Source organism: Erinaceus europaeus, chromosome 1, assembly GCF_950295315.1.
Source record: "Erinaceus europaeus chromosome 1, mEriEur2.1, whole genome shotgun sequence".
NCBI classification, from domain to species: domain Eukaryota; kingdom Metazoa; phylum Chordata; class Mammalia; order Eulipotyphla; family Erinaceidae; genus Erinaceus; species Erinaceus europaeus.
Genome location: NC_080162.1, coordinates 140,809,354 through 140,832,390, shown reverse-complemented (window position 1 = coordinate 140,832,390; position 23,037 = coordinate 140,809,354). Strand labels below are relative to the sequence as shown.

The 23,037-nt window shown below is 41.6% G+C and overlaps 1 long non-coding RNA gene across 1 annotated transcript; it reads left to right on the top strand.

Moving 5' to 3' along the window:
- The first annotated feature begins 1,325 nt into the window (after positions 1 to 1,325).
- Positions 1,326 to 3,043, top strand: LOC132542012 (uncharacterized). Its single transcript, XR_009553143.1, has 3 exons — positions 1,326 to 1,391; positions 1,602 to 1,742; positions 2,606 to 3,043. It is a non-coding gene; the product is annotated as an uncharacterized LOC132542012 (long non-coding RNA).
- Positions 3,044 to 23,037: the final 19,994 nt, after the last annotated feature.

The window sequence follows — 23,037 nt, the reverse complement described above, 5'->3', positions numbered from 1 at the left end:
GGTAAAGGAAAAAAAAAAAAAAAGTAAGTAAATAAATTTCAAAGAAGCCAATACATTTAAACACACAAAGAATAGCACTTTGCACTAAGCACATGTTTAGTGAGTGATATTGTTGTTGGTGCAAACAAATGGACAATGAACAAAGTTCTGTTCTGTTTTGTTTATTTTCTTTCAAGTTTCCACCTTGGACCAAATCAATATCATCCAAGGAGGAGTCAGGCACTCCAAGAGGTCTGTAGAAGTCCCTGATCTTTCTTACTGATGCATCAATTCACTTTAGAAGCCATTTATAGATTTTTAAAAAAATCTATTTATTTGATAGAGATAGCCAGAAGTTGAGAGAGAAGGGGGTGATAGAAAGGGAGAAAGAAAAAGAGACACCTGCAGCCCTGCTTCACCACTCATGAAGCTTACCCCCACATACAGGTGGGGACTCAAACCCGGATCCTTGCATATTTTAATATGTGTGCTCAATAAACTGTGCCACCACCCAGCCCCCTGGGAGCCATTTACAAGTGAAGTCCCAGCCCATAAAGAGTTAACAGGCCAGAACAACAACGAGGGGAAACTCTCCACAGAAGACAGTAGAAGGTGGCTAGTAGCAAGACACTGCTCACTGCTCAGCGGCTAGAAGATTCCCACTAGAGTGAGTTATGTCTCTTTAAAAATGAAACCTTAGGGAGTCGGGCTGTAGTGCAGTGGGCTAAGCGCAGGTGGCGCAAAGCACAAGGACCGGCATAAGGATCCCAGTTCAAACCCCGGCTCCCCACCTGCAGGGGAGTCACTTCACAGGCGGTGAAGCAGGTCTGCAGGTGTCTTATCTTTCTCTCCTCCTCTCTGTCTTCCCCTCCCTCTCTCCATTTCTCTCTGTCCTATCCAACAACAACAACAACAATAATAATAACTACAACAATAAAACAACAAGGGCAACAAAAGGGAATAAATAAATAAAATAAAATATAAAAAAAAGATTTTAAAAAAATGAAACCTTATACTTGCAAGTGTGAGTTAATTGTCTGACTTTTCAAGGACCTGAAGCTGAAACGAAGAAAGGAGCTCTCCAGAGGGAGGGAGGCCCAGTGTCAATTTGTGAGAACAATGATGGGTGACTGGTGGAGGCCACCTGACTGAGAAGCAGGAATTGAGTCAATAAAGGCACTGAGCAAACAGTGGGGCTTCAGTGTTATAAATCAGTGTGTACAGTGGCTAAGCCTATGGGCTGAGGAGCACTGAAAGCCTACACACATCCTCTCTTAAACCTGAGCCAGCCTCCCAGGGACAGGCTTTGTTGACTCAGCTTCTTTCCTTGCAAGATGTCTACCCTACGGAGGTCAGGAGTTGACCTGAATGGAGCAGGGGACCAAGAAAGCCCCAGGGCTAGAGACCTAGAGGTAGAGTCTGTCCTTGGTCTGTCTCTGCAGGAGCCATGGCTCCCTTGCCTAGAGAAGAAAAATATTAGCTGATTTTTCTTCCTTTTTAAAAATTATCTTTATTTATATATTGAATAGAGACTGAATTTGAAAGGGAAGGGGAAGATAGGAAGAGAGACAGAGAGAAACCTGCAGCCCTGCTTTACCACTCACCAAACTTTCCCCTTGCAGGTGGGGACTGGGGACTTGAACCCAGGCCCTTGCACATAGTAACCAGTACACTCAACCAGTTGCACCACTACCTGGTCCCAGGAGAGAAATAGAGCCAGCTGCAGACCTGCTTCACTGCTCATGAAGTTTCTCCCTCTGCAGGTATGGACCAGGGAGTGGAACTTGCATCTGTGTGCATGGGAACATGTACACTAAACTGTGTGTGCCACCACCCTGCCCCTTTTACCACAATTTAAAAAAAATGTATATATCCAAAGAATCAGGGCTTGTTTTCCTTTGACTTTATCCCCTGACTTTGTATCTTTATATCCCAATCATTCGTGTGGCATTTGTACTTCTCTTTCTGTATTATTTCACTTAGTATGATCCCCTCCAGTTCCATCTATATTGTAACAAAGGCAAAATTTAGTCTTTTCTCATAGCCTGTAAGATTGTCTGTGCCAGGGTCCAACACAAACTTTGTTCCACCCCAGATTCCCAAGAAAACCAGTCTTGTGCCTTAGAAATCTCTTCACAGTGGTAGAGAATGTTCCATTATCCGGAGGGAGGTTGGATGACGGGTCCAGATATTGGTGCAGGCTGGAATGTTCCTAGCTGTGACCACAGAATGCGAGCTCAGACCTACAGGGATGCAGAGGTTACATTGGCTCCTGTGCTGAATATGGGCCCCAGATCAGATCTATGGGGTTTATAGTTAGCAATATTAATATACGTTTCCCATATTTGGGAGCTACTCTCTTCCTGATCCAGGTTTCTGGTCCTTTTTCCAACTGTGACACCATCTCCACTCTCCTCCCCCGAGACAATAGCTTAGGTCTCCTACATATTGGATGTCAGATGCAGGCAAAAACTAGTTGGGTCATGGGCCTCTTGGACTATACCTAAAATAGACCTACCAGCTTTCTCCAAAATGGAGACCTCAAATCTCCATCCTCAATATTCTTGCCTTTAGGTTCATGATTAGTCAACAATTTGCTCTGCTTTCTATCTTAACTCTTTTTCAGCCACCAGGTTCCAGCCACCAGGTTCCAGATGTTACCATGATGGGCAGATGACTTCACCAATGTGTCCTGGAACCCCACCTACCCAGATCCCTATCCCACTAGGGAAAGAGAGAGACAGGTTGGGAGTATGGGTCAACCTGCCTATGCCCATGTTCAGCGGGGAAGCAATTACAGAAGGCAGACCTTCCACCTTCTGCACCTCATAATACCCCTGGGTCCATGCTCCTAGAGGGTTAAAGAATAGGAAAGCTATCAGGGGAGGGAATGGGATATGGAATTCTAATGGTGGGAATTGTGTGGAATTGTACCCCTCTTATGCTATGGTCTTGTCAGTGTTTCCATTTTATAAATAAAAAATAAAAAAAAAAGAAAGAAAAAAATCTCTTCTCAGTTGCAGCTGACTGCCACATGATGGGGATCTTTCCTGTCATGGACATTTCTCCTTTTCCTCTTTGTCTTGATGTTATCTCTTTTCCCTTTACTGTAAGATCTCTGTTCACCTGTGTTTCAGAATAGTAGATGATTTCTTACTTTGGTTAATTCTTGATGTGTCTGCAGGAGAAGTTTACCTTGACCCTGACCCTATTCCTGTCCCTGATTATGTATTTCTAACGTACTATTTTATTGAATTTTACCTGTATACACACTAATGAAATACTTACTAGTGTCTATTTCCCATGAGATCCAAGTCATAGATTTAAAGAATGCAGCCAGGCCCATACAATTAAGAGTGAAGGCCCAGGATGAAACTTAGTCTCAACCCTGTCCAACTTCTCCAGATCAATTTTCAGATAATTTCAAATGTTTATTTTAGATTTAGTCATTGACCTGAAAGTCATTTAAAAATATATATTTTTAATTTATTATTGGATAGAGACAGACAGAAATTGAGAGGGGAGGGGGAGATAAAGAGGGAAAAAGACAGAGAGACATCTACAGCCCTGCTTCACCACTCCTGAAGCTTTGCCCCTACAGGTAGGGATTGTGGGCTTGATCCTGAGTCCTTGCACTGTAATGTCTGCGCTTAACCAGATGTACCACAGCCTGGCCTCAGAGTCACTTTCAGAACTTTTATAATCATGGTTTACTAGAGTCACGTCTGAAATCACCAGAATTAACTCTGCTGTTAGGAATGAGTACAAACTGAGTATAATTTAATGAATTAAATCTTTGAGATTTCACTCATTAAGACAGATGGTGGGCATTGGGATTCAAAATGCTGTGCTTTTGTTTTTGTTTTTTTCTATTAGTGCCATGATTTTGAAACTCTCTCTGAACTCCAAGTGCCTTAGATACTTCCTCCTGTAAAACTGGCATGAAATTCAATGGTCCTTAATTTGTATAATGATAAAATAGCCATGACTAGCAATGACCCTCTAGAGCCCAGAGTGATTCCAAAGTAATTCCTTACCTCAGGAGACTGTCTGGTCATAGATTCTGTCATTTCTTTGTTTCTTAATTTATTTATTCATTTATTTTTCCACCAGAACATTGTTCAGTTCTGCTTTATGGCAGTGTTGGGGATTGAACCTGATACTTCTGATTCCTCAGGCATTAAAGTTTTTTTTTTTTTTTTTGCATAACTATCCTGCTATCACCCTAGTCCCATTCCTTTCTCTTGTTTCATAACACCAATGAAGTCTTTTCTGTGTCAAACCAGGAAGTGGAGGAACCTGGTAGGTTAAATAAAATGAGTTTACTCAGCATGACTCAGAAGATCTACATCTTCTCAGTCTGGATTATCTAATATTAAATGTCTGTGGGAAGAATGATTCAATATTGCCAAGAAAACGTCAACATTCTTTGTGATTTAGAGTTGACATTATCAGTCTCAACATTGTCTCAGTAGGGCGTTCAGCATTGAATAAGTTTTAGGATCAAGAGCTTTCTTCTCCAGAAAGCAATACTACCTGTCCTCTGCAAAGATGGCAGCTACTAAAATGTTGAACAAACCTATAATGTTTTTCCCCAAACATCCATACATATTTAATGGAAAACTACCCACTTCTCACAGGTCTTAAAGCTAGTAGCCTGGACTTGACTCCATAAACATTTACTCCGAAATACAAAAGAATCACTGAATATTTATGAACTGAGAATTTCATGTGAGTTTCTTTTTTACTTTTGACAATTTAAATGTGGATAAAACTCAGAAATGTCTACTTTTAGATACTTAAAATGACAGTTTAATGAGTTTAGAAACCGAATGTCAATCTTAAAGGAAGAAAAAATAAATTACTTTATTTTTGTAGCGACAAGAGATTAAAAACAGTATATTTCTGAGTAATCCTTTGTCTATGTCATCTTACTAAGTAGATTCAATCCATCATTCCCTCTATTTTGCTCAAATAATGTCAACTAAAATAGAAGTCATATATTTGAACTTCAAATCACTGATAATCCAGTGCACATTAAGCCTGAATTTATCTTTGGCCAGTAGTATTTAGTAGTATTTATCTTTGACCAGTAGCTGTTTCACCCATTCAAATTCACTGAGGATAACAGTCTTGAATCATTCGTAAAGGTATTCATTTATTTATTCACTGACTTACTTATTTGGGTAAAGACAGAGAAATTGAGAGGGAGGAAATAGAGAGGGAAAGAGACAGAGAGACACCTGTAGCCCTGCTTCATCACTTATGAAACTTTCCCCCTGCATGTGGGGACTGGGGGCTTGAACCCAGGTCCTTGTGTATTGTAGCATAAGTACTCAACTAGGTACACCATCACATGGCCCCATAAAGGTCTCCATGAGGTAATATACATACTGAAAGATCAAGTGGAAAATAAAAACATAACACGATAAAGACATATAAAAATGCCATATACCATATTTCTCCCATTTATATTCTGATTGAGGTTTATTTATTTACCTTTGCTACATAAAATTTTGTCATTTAATTTCTTCTTTTTTCACTGATATTTAGACCCAGAAAGAAAAAAATAAAAGCATTACTGAGGCCAAAAGGAATATATTTTCACTATGTGACAACTACTGAAATACTTCTTTAATTTTTTAAAAAAATATTTATTTATTCCTTTTTGTTGCCCTTGTTGTTTTATTGTTGTAGTTATTATTGTTGTTGTTCTTGATGTCGTCATTGTTGGATAGGACAGAGAGAAATGGAGAGAGGAAGGAGTCAGGCGGTAGTGCAGCAGGTTAAGCACAAGGACCGGTGTAAGGATTCTGGTTTGAGTCCTCAGCTTCCCAACTGCAGGGGAGTTGCTTCACAAGTGGTGAAGCAGGTCTGCAGGTGTCTGTCTTTCTCTCCCCATCTTTGTCTCCCCCCCTCCATTTCTCTTTGTCCTATCTAACAAGGATGACATCAATAACAACTACAACAACAATAAAAAACAAGGGCAACAAAAGAGAAAATAAATAAATATAAAAATATTTTTAAAAAAGAGAGAGAGAGAAAGAAATGGAGAGAGGAGGGGAAGACAGAGAGGGGAAGAAAAAGAGAGACACTTGCAGACCTGCTTCACCACTTGTGAAGCGATTCCTCTGCAGGTGGGAAAACGGGGGCTCGAACCGGGATCCTTACGCTGGTACTTGCGCTTTGCCGCCATGTGCGTTTAACCCACTGCGCTACCACCTGACTCCCATTTTTTAAATTTTTAAATTATTTTTACTTATTTATTTATTGGATAGTGACAGCCAGAAATCAAGAGGGGAAACAGTGATATAGGTATAACAGATGAGGAAACCAAGGTACTAAAAAGTTGTCAGTTTGCTCAAGATTACATGTAGTGGAGCTAGTATTTAAAACAGGCAGCTTAGTATTCAAATTAAGTTTCTGATGCTTGGGCTAGGGAGCTGAGGTATACTGAAATACTGAGTTAAGAGAACTAAACTAGAGTAAGTGATAAGGATGGCTTAGGAATGACTTCCAGATGGACTGCTGAGAGCCCATTAATTCTGAATTCTTATTGGCATCACTACTCTACAAAGACTCCAGACACTCCCCCTCAAGTGAAGAATATTAAAAGGAAATTGTATTAAAAGGCTATTGTAGACTTACTCTTAGAGTACTGAAAAAAAAATCTAATAATAAAATAGAGTCAAAGTAGTCCAACTATCTACCATATCAAGGTCTAGCACTCTTTATAGGAATACACAATGGAATGCTATATAGCTATCAAAAAGATGAAATTCTGTCATTTTCAACAAAATGGAAAGAACTTGGCGATTTTGCTGAGTGAATTCTGTCAGGAGCTGAAAGGCACATATCAGATAATCTTGTCTGTGTGTGGAGTTTATGGAAATGAAGCAAGTAGATAGGGTCTGTCAAAACAGATTGACAACAGAACTAAAGTTATGAAGGAGAAGAGGGGCTGCGTGGGAAAAAAGGTGGGAGGGATCTAGTAAGTTGTGATGTGTGTGTGTGTGTGTTTATTGCAGTTATTTGTTTGATACAATTTTTTCTCTTATTGATTTTTGCTCTTTAGTTCTTCTGTTTGATCTTGGTTTAATTTATTCTTTTCCTAAATTCTTTTTATTTATTCGTGATTTAATGATGATTGACAAGATTGTGGGATGAGAGGGGTACAATTCCACACAATTCCCACCACCAGAGTTCTGTATCCCATCTCCTCCATTGGAAGCTCTCCTATTCTTTATCCCTCTGGGAACATGGACCTAGGATCATTGTAGGGTGCAGAAGGTGGAAGGTCTGGCTTCTGTAACTGCTTCTCCACTGGACATAGGCATTGAAAGGTGGAGCCAACCCCCCCAGCCTGTTTCTATCTTTCCCTGGTGGGGTAGGGCTCTGGAGAGATGATCACGCTCTGGGACACAGTGATGAGGTCGTCTGCCCGGGGAATTCAGGATCGCATCATGGTAGCATTTGTGACTTGATGACTGAAAGATGGTAAGATATAAAGCAGGACAAAGTATTTAGTAAACAGGAACCCAAAGGTAGGAATAGGGCAAATGAACTAGAAGTCTTCATGTGAGAAGAAGCTAGGAAGTCTATTTTAGGTCTGTTCATGTGGCTCTTAGAGCTTTGATAATTTTAGCCTGAGCCTGATAGCAAGTAGACTTGATAGCAAGTAGACTTGATAGCAAGTATTGTCTGGGAAGATGGTGTCAGAGTTGAGAACAAGGATAGAAAGCTGGATTAAGGCAGAGAGTAGCTTCCAAATATGAGGAAAGTATATAAATATCATTAACTGTTTACCCCATTGATCTGACCTAGGGCCCATGTTTATTCCTATTTAGCACAGAAGCCTTTGTAAATTCCAAGTCCCTGTCAGTCTGAGCTCAGTCCATGGCCACAGCTGGGAACATTCTAGACTGTTCTCATTTTAATAATAAGACAAAATCTACTAACAACAAGATTCACATTATCCATAGCCAAGTAAACAATTATGATTGAAGGGAGTCAGGCCTTAGCACAGCAGGTTAAGCACATGTGGCACAAAGCACAAGGACCGGCTTAAGGATCCTGGCTCCCCACCTGCAGGGGAGTCACTTGACAGGTGGTGAAGCAGGTCTGCAGGTGTCTATCTTTCTCTCCCCCTCTCTGTCTTCCCTTCTTCTCTCCATTTCTCTCTGTCCTGTCCAATGATGACATCAATGACTACAATGATAAAACAACAAGGGCAAGAAAAGGGAATAAATAAGTAAAACATTAAAAAAAAAAAAAAAAACCAATTATGATTGAGGAAGCAGGAAAATATGGCCAGCCCATATTCAGGAGGAAAGGACAAGGGGCCAGTCTGGGCTGTGGTCTCTTTCAGTTCTTCTCTCTTTTTACCTCCTTGTTTCTTTTCTTTCTTTCTTTCTTTCTTTCTTTCTTTCTTTCTTTCTCTCTTTCTTTCTCTCTTTCTTTCTCTCTTTCTTTCTTCTTTCTTTCTTTCTTTCTTCTTTCTTCCTTCCTTTCTCTCTCTCTCTCTCTCTCTCTCTCTCTCTTGCCTCCAGGGTTATCGCTGGGGCTCGGTGCCTGCACTATGAAGCCACTGCTCCTGTGGCTATATTTATTTATTTATTTATTTATTTATTTATTTATTTATTTTGGATAGGACAGAAAGAAACTGAGAAAAGAGGGGAAGAGAGAGAGAAAGACACCTGCAGACCTGCTTCACAACTTGTGAAGCAACCCCTCTGCAGGTGGGCAGCTGGGGTGGGGGTGGGCTCGAACCAGGATCCTTGTGTTTTGAACTATGTGCACTTAACCTGGTGCACCACTGCCTGGCCCCAACACCCCTGTTTCTATCTGCAAAAAGTAATCTTAAGAAAGTATCAAAAGAATCAAGATATTTTGGTTGACATTCAGTCCATTGCCTGATTCTCACTTATTCCACGTGGCTTAACCTGGTGGTTAAGTGCACACAGTACTAAATGCATGGATCCACACAAGGACCTGGGTTGGAGCCCTTGATCCCCACCTGTAGGGGGGACACTTCACAGGCCCCAAAGCAGATCAGCAGGTGTCTGTCTCTCTTCCTCTATCTCCCCCTCCTCTCTCAATTTCTCTCTGTCCTATCTTAAAAAAAAAAAAAAAAAAAGGTGCCACCAGAAGCAGTTGTTTTGTAGTGCTGGCATCGAGCCATAGTGATAACCCTGGGTGGGGGAAAAGAAAAGAAAAGAAAAAAAAAAAAAAGACAGAACAACATTAAAAGCAGGAGTTCTAGAAACATTGGTTCACTGAAAGTGGTGTGGTCTGTGTCAAGACTCGTTACTGAGTTTAGAAAAATTGCTTTGTCTCTCTGGACCTGTGACTATCTCTAGATGATCAGCTCGTGCAGGCTTTTATTACTTTTTTGCTTCTCAACTCTCATTTATTAATTTGATCAGCTACTTCTGAGTGCACCTGAGTGTCTATGCTAGTTGCTTTATTAAAAACAAGCAATGGAACAAAACTACAACCCCACCCTCCAGAAACTCATAGTCTTGCCAACAGCACAGGGGCCATTATGAATAGAGAGAGGGAAGAGGCTTTGGTGAGGCTTGCAGCAGGACTCTAAGAGAACGCCTTTGAGGGACAGCTATCTAGGCTCCCAGAGCACGGCTGCCTAGAGCTGGAACTCCTGGTCTCACAGTGGCTGAGCAGGAAATGCTGCTGTGTCCCCAAGGTACCCAGCCAGGCAGCTCTGTGTGGTCTGAAAGCAGGAGAAAACTTGTACAACAGAGTGAAGGGAAAGACAATGCAGGAGTGGGATTCAAGGGAACAAAACAAGACATGTCTGCTCCTTTCTCAAGCTGTTATGGGAGCTCTAATTAGTCTCTGTGACAGAATGGTGAAGGGGCAGTGGACAGAAGGCTATAGGAGTGTGACAGGACCAGGGAAGGGAAGGCCTTGACTGCCAGAAATAAAAACCACAAATCAATATTTATCCAGCAGGAAAAAGCTCTGTCTCTGCCTCCCTGTGACTTCCGGAAGTCATTGGTCATGGAATCGGGCAGAATGCAGGCTCCCAGTGCCTTCCTGGGAGCGGGGAAAAAAAAAAAAAAATGAGGTGCTCACTAGAAAGCATCTTCTGGGGCTGGGTGGTAGCACACCTGGTTGAGAGCACATGTTAAAATGCACGTGCAGGGGGAAAGCTTTGCAAGTGGTGAAGCAGGGCTGCAGGTGTCTCTGTGTCTACCTCTCTATCACACCTTTCCCTCTCGATTTCTGGCTGTCTCTATCCAATAAATAAAATAAAAATAATAAAAAATTAAAAACAAAAAAGAAAGCGCCTTCTAAGCACATTGTCTTTGGGAGTTAGTAAAAACAAAGCAAAAAGTTGCTAACATTTGCTCCTCAGGAGTCTTACTTCTGCTTTTTTCTTTAAATTATGACCATTATTATTATTTACTCTTTATTTTTTTTTTACTATCATTGACATATGCATACAATTTCATTATATGTAATAGACCTCCAAAGTTTTCTTCCTCTCCTGCCTTCCCCTTCCTCCCCCTCTCCCAGAGTCCCCTGCTTTGATGCAATATGAACTTTAATTTTATTTATTGTATAATTGGGTACTGCTCAGCTCTGGCTTGTGGTAGTGCTATAACTGTTGAGGGGGAGCTGACTGGGACAGTGGGATTCTCAAGACCACCAGCTCACTCACTCGTGCGGGAGTTCACCCCGGGACTCCTTGAAAGAATTACAGCACAGACTCTGTCAGTCCATATACAATTTCTACACTTTTTTCTTTATTACGGTTGTGAGGTAGAAATTGTGTAGAAGTAAGGGTCGGGTGGTGGTACACCTGGTTGAATGCACATGTTACAGTGTGCAAGGACCTAGGTTCAAGCCCCTAATTCCCACCTGCAGAGGGAAAGTTTCATGAGTGGTGAAGCAGGGCTGCAGATGCCTCTTTCTCGCTCTCTCCCTCTCTATCTCCCCCTTCCCTCTTGATTTCTGACTGTCTCTATCCAATAAATAAAGATAATTTTAGAAAATGTTTTAAAAAGGAAAGAAATCATGCCTAAGTATGAGAAAGTGCAGGGCTATGTAGGGTTGGGGTCACCCCCAAGGCCTGAAGACAGAGAGGGGCCTTCCCCTCCCAGTGTGGCTGTGTTGTGGTTAAACTATTTCTGCTTCACCCCTGGGCCAGCTTCCCATTGGTCTCCTGATATTGCCACCCCAGAGTCTTTTCCTTTGGCAATACACCAACTCTAGTCCAAGTTCTGCTTTGTGTGTTCCTTTCTGTTCTTGTTCTTCAACTTCTGTCTATGAGTGAGATCATCCTTCGCTTTCTGACTTATCTCACCTAACATGATTCCTTCAAGCTCCATTCAAGATGAGGCGAAGAAGGTGAGTTCAGCATTTTTAATAGCTGAGTAGTATTCTATTGTGTATATAGACCACAACTTACTCAGCCACTCATCTGTTGTTGGACACCTGTGTTGCTTCTAGGTTTTGACTATTACAAATTCTGTTGCTATGAACATAGGTACACACACATCTTTTTGGATGGGTATGTTTGGTTCCTTAGGATATATCCCCAGGGGAGGAATTGCAGTATCATAGGGTAGGTCCACTTCTAGCTTTCTGAGAGTTTTCCAGACTGCTCTTCACAGGTTTTTTTTTTTTTTTTTTTTTAAAAATGTATAAAGATTTTTATTTATTTATTCATGAAGAAGATAGGATGAGAGAGAAAGAGAGAGAACCAGACATCACTCTGGTACATGTGCTGCCAGAAATTGAACTCAGAACCTCATGCACAAGAGTCCAGTGCTTTATCTACTGAACCACATCCCAGACCACAGAAGCCGTTAGTTTCCACTTGATGGAGGAGGAACCTGAAGCTTAGAGCTCTTGAGTTACTGGCTAATGCCCCTGTAGCAGTTCATAGCTAAGATTGTGCCTCCAGAGCCCAAAAGACTTCCCCCTGGGTGACTTCTCCCTGTACCCCCCACTCGGATAGGAATCTCCTCATCCCTCACTCATTACACATTCCTTTACCATATGAAACTGATCCTTGCAGATGTAACTCCCACACAGTTAAGGATTGTCCCTCCATTCACGTTCCCAGGCCTTTAAGCTCTTTCCTGTGCTTGTCACCTTTCTGTTCCCAGTCTTGCTGTCTGCCTACTGTTTTGTTAAAATTTTATTTATTTATTATGGCATAGACACAGAGAGAAATTGAGAGGGGAGAGGGAGGTAGAGAGGGAAAGAGACAGAGAGATACCTGCAGCCCTGTTTCACTACTTGTGGATCTTTCCCCCTTCAGGGGGAAGCAAGGGCTTGAACTGGGGCCCTTGTGCACTATAGTGTGTGCACTTAACCAGGTATGCCACTGCCTGCCCCCTTGCCTACTGAATTTAAGACTATCTCCGCATCTGCACTGAACCTGCATTGCTCTTCTCTTTCAAATAGCTGGTTTTCAATGTTATGTACCAGAAAACTAAACCAGCAGATTGGAATCACATCTAAAATCAGAGAGAGAAGTTCCTAAGGATGAAGTGTGGTATCTCTCTCTGGCATAAATTACATGAATCTGTCTCTGCGTATCAGCTCTGCAACCATATTCTTTTAAATGTAAATGACTTTAAAAATATTTATTTATTTATTTATTTATTTTGAGCAGAGTCTTAATAAATGAAATTACCGGCTTGGGGTGCTAATATAATACCTACCATAACTGGAGCAATCTTCCCTTCCCCCAGGTGAGACTGAGCTTATGAATCACACCAGCTTTCAGGAGCCAGGAAGTGTCCAACCAAGGCCCAGAAATTCAAATACATAAGAATGTTGGTTCTATTTATTCCATCCTGAGTTCCTGGAAGAACATGATGTCTAAGCAGCAAATCATGGAATTTGGCCAAATGCTCTGTATTGCCTTAATTGTGTAGGAGAAAAAAAAAAACAGAATCAAGGGATTAAGTCATAACCCCATTATTATATTTTGAAATATAGTTATCAGAGACCTAAAGTCACTATTTGCATCTGTTTAGATTAAATGTCTTTGTGACACAATAGCGTCATCTGCTGACCAAAATATCACAGTGCAATTGTGTGCAAAAGATAGTGTGGAGATCCTGTATACTGATTCTGTATACTGCTACCTACTACATCGAACCTAAATACAGAGAAAGGCAATTTGTATTCTGATCCTATAGAACTAGGATGTCTCTAACTTTAGCTAGACAAACATCAACATTAGATTATACTTTCTTTTACTGAGTTCAACAGAAATATCACATGTCAAATGTTAAAAGATTAAATTAAAAAAAAAATTTTTTTAGTTTAGCCTTTACAGCTGATAAACAAGAACTACAGACAGAAATAGTAGTGGATTTACTGCCTAGCAGGAGGCAGGTATGTGGTGAAGAGAGAGCTGGCTATATAAATCCCCACTGACCGGCTATATAAATGTGAGCCTCAGTTATCTCATCTGTAATTGGAATTAAAATATTTAGGCCTGGGGAGATAACATAATGGCTCTACAAAAGGCATTCATGTCTGAAGCTCTAATGTCCCAGGTTCATTCTCTAGCCTTACCATAAGCCAGCGCTGAGCAGGGCTCTGGTCTTTTCTCTGCGTGTGTCTTTCTGTGTATCTCTCTCATTAAAACAAACAAATAGGGGCCGGGTGGTGGTGTGCCTGCCTGGTTGAGCTCACACATTACAGTGTGCAAGGACCCAGGTTCAAGCCCCTGGTTCTCACCTGCAGGGGGAAAGCTTCACAAGTGGTGACATGGTGCTGCAGGTGTCTCTCTGTCTCTCTCCCTCTCTGTCATCTCCTTCCCTCTCTCTATTTCTGGCTGTCTTTATTGAATAAATAAAGATAATAAAAAAAAACTTTAAAAAATAAAACAAATAAAATATTTTTAAGGTAATATTTACTGTAGGGATCCGGGAGGTGACACAGTGGGTGAAGCCTTAGACTCTCAAGTGTGAGGTCCTGAGTTTGCATCACAGTATCATATGTATGAGAGAGATGTTCTGATTCTCTACTCGTTCTTCTCCTAAAAGAATGCTTGTTATAGAGCACAGCTCTGCAAGACAAATATAATAGCTCCAGTAGTTTAGTGCATGCTTATTTTCTTATTTTATTGAGAACAATCATTTCGTCAACTAAATACATACCATCTGCCATGTTTTTTTTAGCACTAGTGTCAGCAAAACATGACTTTGTAGTGTAAAGAATAGAATCTAGAGCAGTAAGTTAGTGCGCTTATATAAAATTCATAAGACTGGTGGTAATTAAAAAAAACTTTAAAAATTTATTGCTTTCTGTCTATTTTTTTTTTAAAAATTATTAGTCAGGGACCGGGTGGTAGCACACCAGGTTAAGCACACATGGTACCAAGCACAAGGACTCACTCAAGGATCCTGGTTTAGCCCCTGGCTTCCCAACTGCAGGGGGGGTCACTTCAAAAGTGGTGAAACAAGTCTGCAGATGTCTATCTTTCTCTCCCCCTCTCTACCTTCTGCTTCCCTCTCAGTTTCTCTCTGTTCTATCCAATAAAATGGCCAAAAAAATTTTTTTAGTGATTTACAAAATTGTAAAAACAATAGGGATTTAATTACACACTGTTCCCACCACTAGAGTTCTGTGTCCCAATACCACCTCCAGTGGAAACTGCAATTGTTCTTGTCAGTTAACAGCTATGGGTTGACTTTATGTCTGTCTACCTATCTATCCTCTACCTACCTACCTACCTACCTACCTACCTACCTACCTACCTATCATCTATCCATCTATCATCTATTTCTTGACTCACTTTTTCTACAGTCCTACCTTCACTTCCTTTCTAAGTCACATCTATACCTATTATTACTTCTGTGTGTCCTTCCTTCCCCCTCTTCTCTCTTAGATAAGCAAAACAGTGCCTGACTTCCTCTGGTGTTTCCCAGATTAACTTCTTTTTCAGTGATCATATGAAAACATAGATTCCTGGTGACAAGTTCTGATTCTATCACTTGGGTATTATGGAAAGCGGTCTTCATGACAGCCCAATTTCTTGCCCTCTGGCATTTATATTCTTGGGTAGTCGATTCTTATAGTGTTTCAACTCTGATCTGTATGAATGATAGAGTTAGACCAGGAAGACCAGAAGCAACTGGTTGTGTCACTATATAAGATACAGTTATATGTAAATTGCATTAAATGACATAAATCATGGTGAGGTCTTGTATGATGCAGCAGATCCTAATCATGGGATTTTCAAAGTCAACCAAATTCCCAAATAACTTGGTTACAATAATAACTATCTATTGCCTTCTTAAACTCTAAGACAGCAGGAACCTTCCCCATTCTCTATAAAATCCATATTTCTCCCAGTCCCAGAACCTCTGGGGCTTGGCTCATTTTCCTGCACACTTCTCTTGATTCATACCATATGATTCTGCATCTGCTGAGCTCAACCAAATCAATGCAGCCAGTACCACCTTGACACATTTCACTTCGGATTGTGTCCAGAGACGCCAGGTGTGGAATGTCAACCCTTTAACTCCTAGCTCATAGGACTCCTCAATTCCATATGGGGTGGTGCACTTCCTAACAAAGCCAAAGAACTTAGATATAGACCAGGGCCCATGAGACAGAACACATGTGCACATGAATCCATAACTTAGGGGGAAACGTACACCTTAATGTAAAAGTGCACAATAGTTTTCTATGACTCACTAAGTGCAGCAAGCAGGTAGAAAGACCTTTAAAAAAGACACTTTTAAAAATTAAATACCATAAAGTCTTAATCAAATAGTTTCTTTTTTTTTCAAATATTTATTTTATTTATTTATTTCCTTTTGTTGCCCTTGTTGTTTTATTGTTGTAGTTATTACTGTTGTTGTCGTTGTTGGATAGGACAGAGAGAAATGGAGAGAGGAGGGGAAGACAGAGAGGAGGAGAGAAAGACAGACACCTGCAGACCTGCTTCACCGCCTGTGAAGCGACTCCCCTGCAGGTGGGGAGCCGGGGTTCGAACCGGGATCCTTATGCCGGTCCTTGTGCTTTGCGCCACCTGCACTTAACCCGCTGCGCTTAACCCGCTGCACTACAGCCCAACTCCCAGTCAAATAGTTTCTACTTAGACCTAGATACCTTCCTCACCTACTTCCCATTTCACTTCCCTCAACCACTCCTAGGCTAACCTTGTCCGACAAAGTAAGGACTACAAAAGTTGGATAAGGGCAAGAGACTGGCATAATTTAATGATGACCCTTTTGGTCACTACCAGGCCAACACATCACCGAGGACCCTCATCAAGGAATCCCGGGATTCCCTCAGACATGTTGGGCTCAAACATCTAACAGATCCCTCTAGCCAATGTCTTTATTCATCTCTATCAGGAACAACATAGTGGACTCTCTTGTGGGCATTTACAGGTTCTTGCCCTCAATGTACATTGGTAGGGACTGTCCCATTCTCTGAACGGAGGCTGGATCAACAGACTCTGCCAGTCAAGGAAGATGGGTCCTGAAATGAGTGCAGCCTAGAATGTTCCAAGCTATGACTTCTTCTTCTAGCGTTTGCCCTTCTTCTGTAGCCAGTCAACGGCGTCAGGTTGAGCCTGATGTAAAGTTTCGAGACCTCCTTTGAATCTGGAGAGGTGGCAGTCGTTGACTATGTGGGTCATAGTCTGTCTGTAGCCGCAGGGGCAGTTCGGGTCAGCTATGACTACAGAATGTGAGCTCAGACTTACAGGGATGCAGAGGTTACATAGGCTTCTGTGCTGAATATGGGCCCCAGATCAAATCAATGGGGTTTACAGTTAACAATATATGTTTTTCCCATATTTGAGAACTACTCTTTGCCCTGATCAGCTTTCTAGTACTATTCCCAACCATCTCCCCAGACAATACTTTTAGCACACTGGCATGTTAGCTGTTAGGCTCAGGCAAAAATTAGTAAAGTCATGGGCCCTTGGAATATACCTAAAATAGACCTAGTAGCCTTTTCTAAAATGGAGACCCCAAATATCATTTGCTATGATCTTACCTTTAGATTCCTGATTGTTCAACAATTTATTCTGCTTAATATCTTTATTTAATTATTAATCCTTTTTGTTGCCCTTGTTGTTTTATTGTTATAGTTATTATTGATGTTGTTGTTGTTGGATAGGACAGAGAGAAATGGAAAGAGGAGGGGAAGACAGAGAGGGGGAGAGAAAGACACCTGCAGACCTGCTTCACCGCTTGTGAAGCAACTCCCCTGCAGGTGGGGAGCCAGGGGCTCGAACCAGGATCCTTACATCAGTCCTTGCACTTTGCACTAGGTGCGCTTAACCTGCTGTGCTACTGGCTGACTCCCTCTGCTTTATATCTTTGTGCTTTTTCAGCCACCAAGTTGCAGATGCTACCATGACGCCAACCATGATGTGAACCTGACTTCCTTGGGCAGATGACCTCACCAATGTGTTCTCGAACTCCACCTCCCCAGAGCCCTGCTCCAGTAGGGAAAGACAGAAACAGACTGGGAGTATGGATCCACCTGCCAATGCCCATGTCCAGTGAAGAAGCAATTACAGAAGCCAGAACTCCCACCTTCTGTACCCCATAATGATGCTGGGTCCATGTTCCCAGAGGGATAAAAAACAGGAAAGCTTCCAATGGAGGGGATGGGGTATGGAACTCTGGTGGTGGGGATTGTATGGAATTGTACACCTTTTATCCTATGGTCTTGTCAATCATTATTAAATCAATAATAAAAAAGAGTATGCAGGAAATGATAGTATACAATTTCACAGCAAAATAATCATGGGTCTGCTCTGCTCTTGAATACAAACAACCCAATTTATGATTTTTAGCATGAAATTAGCCCCATATCTCAGCCTGGATCATCTCTAAACTTGCTCCTGGCCGCATATTTTGACAGTTTAAGTTGGATTCAGTTAACTCAGCATTTATGCTTTTCTCAGCATTTCTCAGCATTCTGCTGGCTCTTCTTCCCCAGAGAGAAACTTCATCCAGTCCCCTAAATTTCACAGGTGATTTCCTCTACCTCATCCTCCAGCTTACCACTTCAAACTTTGGATTCTGTCTTTTTGCCTGTATTCCCTTCTTCTATATTTTAAACTCAATTATTATTTTATTTAGCTCTCTAATTTCTGTTATGCCATCTTTCACACTTTCTCTGACTTTGGTGAAATTTTCTTTCATTGAACTTTTATTTTAGTTAGCATCCTTAAGATCACAGCCTTGAAGCATCTTTTGGACGTTTTCCAAGTGTGTAATTTACTCAAGGTCTCTGATGCAGGAACAATTGACTACTGACGACTCCATTTGGGTCTTAAGAAGCCTAGAAGAAGCCTGAAGAAGGACTGTGTGGGATAGCAGCAATCTCTGGTTTTCTCACCTTTTATTAGGTCATTTCAAGATAAATCAAAGGAATTTTAAGGCAGATTATATTAGTAGAGCAGTAGAGCAGTTTGAGGGGGTCAGGCGGTAGTGCAGTGGGTTAAGTGCACATGGTGCGAAGTGCAAGGACCAGTGTAAGAATCCCAGTTCAAGACCCTGGCTCCCCATCTGCAGGGGGGTTGCTTCACAAGCGGTGAAGCAGGTCTGCAGGTGTCTTCCTTTCCCCATCTCTGTCTCCCCTCCTCTCTTGATTTCTCTCTGTCCTATCCAACAACAACAGCATCAATGGCAACAATAACAATAACTACAACAAGAACAACAAAATGGGGGGGGGGGGAAATGGCCTGTAGGAGCAGTGGATTCAGCAGAGAAACCTGCACAGAACATAAGGTAGCACCACTTAGAGAGGGATTAAAGCCAGAAGTCTCTTACTATAATAGTATTCTTTATTTCAAGGTCTCTCCTACTTTTAGTATTCTCTTTTAGAAGAATTTCAGCAGATTTCTATCTGCAATGCTATGTACTCCCCCATTCACATAGCAAATTGGCTGTGGTCAGGCACTTTGGTGTCTAGAGCTTTGGCTCCATTGACACCTACTTATTGGTGTTTGAGAGGTTATAGATCTTTGTTGCTCACGCATAGTAATCAGACCATGGATTGCATAAGCTGGTATTAAGTGCAAGCCTGGCATGCTGAGATATCACCCCTGGATGTTTCCCCACAGTATAGTTCTATTGTATTTGGGGATTTCTTTGAGATGTTGTCTTTTCTCCAGGCCCGGAACGTCAACCCTCCAGGTCCAATACTCTAGTGTGAGACCTGTCCTAGCTCATAGGGGTCCTTAGTTCCATTTGGTGTGGCACACTTCCTAACAAAGTTACAGAACCTGGACAGAGACTAGGGTCCATGGGATAGGGCACATGTGCACATGTATCCACAAGGTAGGGGAGAATGTATACCTTAAAGTAAAAGGGTGCAGTAGTCTGCAATGACTCAGTAAGTGCGGCAAGAAAGTAGAAAGACCAATGGAAGAGATGGGATACGGAACTCTGGTGGTGGGAATTATATGGAACTGTACCCTTTTTATCCCACAATCTTGTCAATCATTCTTAAATCAATAATAAAAAAAGAAGTTGAAAAATAAGAAAACACAAAGCAGAACTTGGACTGGGTTTGGTGTATAGCACCAAATTAAAAGACTCTGGGGTGTGGCAGAGGGAGGCTTCAGGTTCTGGAACATGATAGCAGAGGAGGACCTTGAGGGGGTTGAATTTATTATGTGGAAAACTGATAAATGTCAGACAATAAAAATTACTGTATTTTACTGTTGACTGTAAACCATTAATCCCCAATAAAGAAAAAAGATAAATAAAGGCATTTTCAGGTTTAAAAAAAGTATAAAGAACTAAAAGGACACCATAAAGTACTTAATCAAATGGTTTCTGCTTACACCTAGATACCCTTCTAATCTACTCCTACTTCATTTCCTTCAATCAATTTAAGTCTAACCTTGTCAGATATAGTAAGAACTACAAAAGCTGGATACAAGAACTACAAGAGGCTGGCACACTCTAACAATGGCCCTTTTGGTTACTACCAGATCACCTTATCCTCTAGGACCCTAGTTGTGGAATCCTGAGATTCCCACACAGACATGGAAGGCCTAGACCTCTAACAGATCCTTCCCTCCACCATCACTGGTCATCTCCAGCAGGCACAACATAAACAATCTTGTGGGCCTCTACAGGACCTTGCCCCTCCATTTAGAACAACAATAATAGGGACTGCCCCACTCTCCGAAGGAAAGCTGGGTCAACATACTTCCTCAACTGCCACTTGAGGAAGACTGGTCCTGAAATGAGTGCAGCCTAGAATGTTCCCAGCTGTGACCATGGAATGCAGACTGTCAGGGATGCAGAGGTTACACAGGCTCCTGTGCTAAATATGAATAGGCATCGGCCATAGGTCAGATCGATGGGGTTTATAGTTAATGGTATTTATATACTCTATCCACATTTGGTATCTTCTCTCTGCCTTCATTCAACTTTCTAGCCCTATTCCCAACTCTGACACCATTCCCCAGACAATACTTTTAGCCCACCTGTATGTTAGCTGTCAGGCTCAGGCAAAAATTAGTAAAGTCATAGGCCCCTGGAATATACCTAAAATAGACTTCCTAGCTTCTTCCAATATGAAGACCCTAAAACTCATTAGTTATAGTCTTACCTTTAGGTTCCTGATTATTTTTTTAAAAGAACTTTTCTTTTTTTTTAATATTTATTTATTTATTCCCTTTTTTTGCCCTTGTTTAATTGTTGTAGTTATTGTTGTTGTTGTTATTGATGTTGTCATTGTTAGATAGGTCAGAGAGAAATGGAGAGAGAAGGGGAAGACAGAGAGGAGGAGAGAAATATGGACACCTGCAGACCTGCTTCACTGCCTGTGAAGTGACCCCCTGCAGGTGGGAAGCCGGGGGCTCGAACTGGGATCTTTACACCGGTTCATTAACGCTTTGTGCCATGTGTGCTTAACCCGCTGCGCTACCACCCATCTCCCTTGGTTCCTGATTATTAAACAATTTTTCTGCTTTATATTTTACTGCTGTTCAGCCACCAAGTTACAGATGCTACCATAACATCAACCTGACTTCCCTGGGCAGATGAACTCACCAATGTGTCCCTGAACCTCACCTCTCCAGAGCCCTGCCCCACTAGGGAAAGATAGAAACAGACTGGGGGTGTGGGTCAACCTGTCAATGCCCATGTCCAGTGGAGAAGCAATTACAGAAGCCAGACCTTCCACCTTCTGCATCCCATAAAAATCCTGGGTCCAGGCTGCCAGAGGGATACTTGAGGGATGCCAGAGTAGGAAAACAGGCTGCCAGAGGGATGCCAGAGTAGGAAAACTTCCAATGGAGGGGATGGGATATAGAACTCTGGTAGTGGGAATTTTACCTCACTTATCCAACAGACTTGTCAATCTTTATTAAATAAAAATGTAACAAAATAACAATAGATAAATACATGTCTATATAGTATAAACACATACATAAGTAAGTGAATATAGAAAAAATATATATTTGCCTCCAGGGTGATAACTGAGACTCAGTGCTGGCACTACAAATCCACTACTCCTGGTGAACATTTTTCCCCATTCTATTGAATAGGACAGAGATAAGTAGAGAGAGGAGGAGGAGATAGAAAAGGGGAGAGAGAGAGAGAGAGTGAGAGAAACACCTACGGGCCTGCTTCACTGCTTGTGAAGCCTTCCTCCTGCAGGTGGGGAGCCAGGGGCTTGAACCCGGATCCTTGTGCATAGTACTATGTGTGCTTAATTGGGTGCACCATGACCTGGCCTCCCAAGAAATGTGTGTGTGTGTGTATATATATGTATATGTATATATATATACACATATATATATATTTCTAGTATTTCATATTTTTCTTCACGCATACTTTGTAATGGCACACACACAGGCTATGTACACATTATAGTTTATAATTCTGAGTCCAATCTATAGGTCTACTTCTATAGGTCTACTTCAGTAAAACATATTATATATTTACTTAGAGAAGTGGAAAGAAACCTTAGTAGCAGTCAGGGCTGGGGTTGGACCTGTGAGCTCACACACCCATGACTTGCTGTCCATCCACAGTGAGTCCCCACCTGGCTGCTCTATTTGTTTCTAAGAAACAACATTTCCAGTTAATTCTCTTTCTCAAAATTTATTTATGAGACAGATAGTAGGAGAAAAAAGAACCAGATGTCGCTCTGGTACATGTGCGACCTGGGATTGAACTCAGGACCTCCTGCTTGGGAGCCCAACACTTTCATCTACTATGCCACTTCCCGGACCACTTTATATGATTCTCTAATGATCTTTTTGAAGTTTATGAAGTCTTGTCTGGTGAGGTGCATTCTACTTTGTGTCCACAAGAAGGCGACATAACACTGAAATTCTAGATCATTTCAAGGCCTCCCCTTCCCCACAGCACCACTCCTTCTGGCTCAGTTGTCTAATTTCTAGGATGTATGGAGCAATGGTCTTGGACATGTTTTTTATTTATTTTTATTTTTTTAATTTTTATTTAATTTTATTTTTTTAATTTTTTATTTAAGAAAGGATTAATGAACAAAAACATAAGGTAGGAGGGGTACAACTCCACACAATTCCCACCACCCAATCTCTATAACCCACCCCCTCCCATGATAGCTTTCCCATTCTCTAGCCCTCTGGGAGCATGGACCCAGGGTCATTGAGGGTTGCAGAAGGTAGAAGGTCTGGTTTCTGTAATTGCTTCCCCGCTGAACATGGGCGTTGACTGGTCGGTCCATACTCCCAGTCTGCCTCTCTCTTTCCCTAGTAAGGTGTGTCTCTGGGGAAGCTGAGCTCCAGGACACATTGGTGGGGTCTTCAATCCAGGGAAGCCTGGCCGGCATCCTGATGACATCTGGAACCTGGTGATTGAAAAGAGAGTTAACATACGAAGCCAAACAATTTGTTGAGCAATCATGGATCCCAAGCTTGGAATAGTGGAGAAGAAGTGTTAGGGAGGTACTCACTGCAAACTCTAATGTACTTCTGCTTTCAGGTGTATATTTTGCAGTAGTTTATGGATACGTGTGCACATAAGCTCTCTCTCACAGAAACTGGTGCATATCTAGGTTATGGGACTTTGTTAGAAAGTGAAC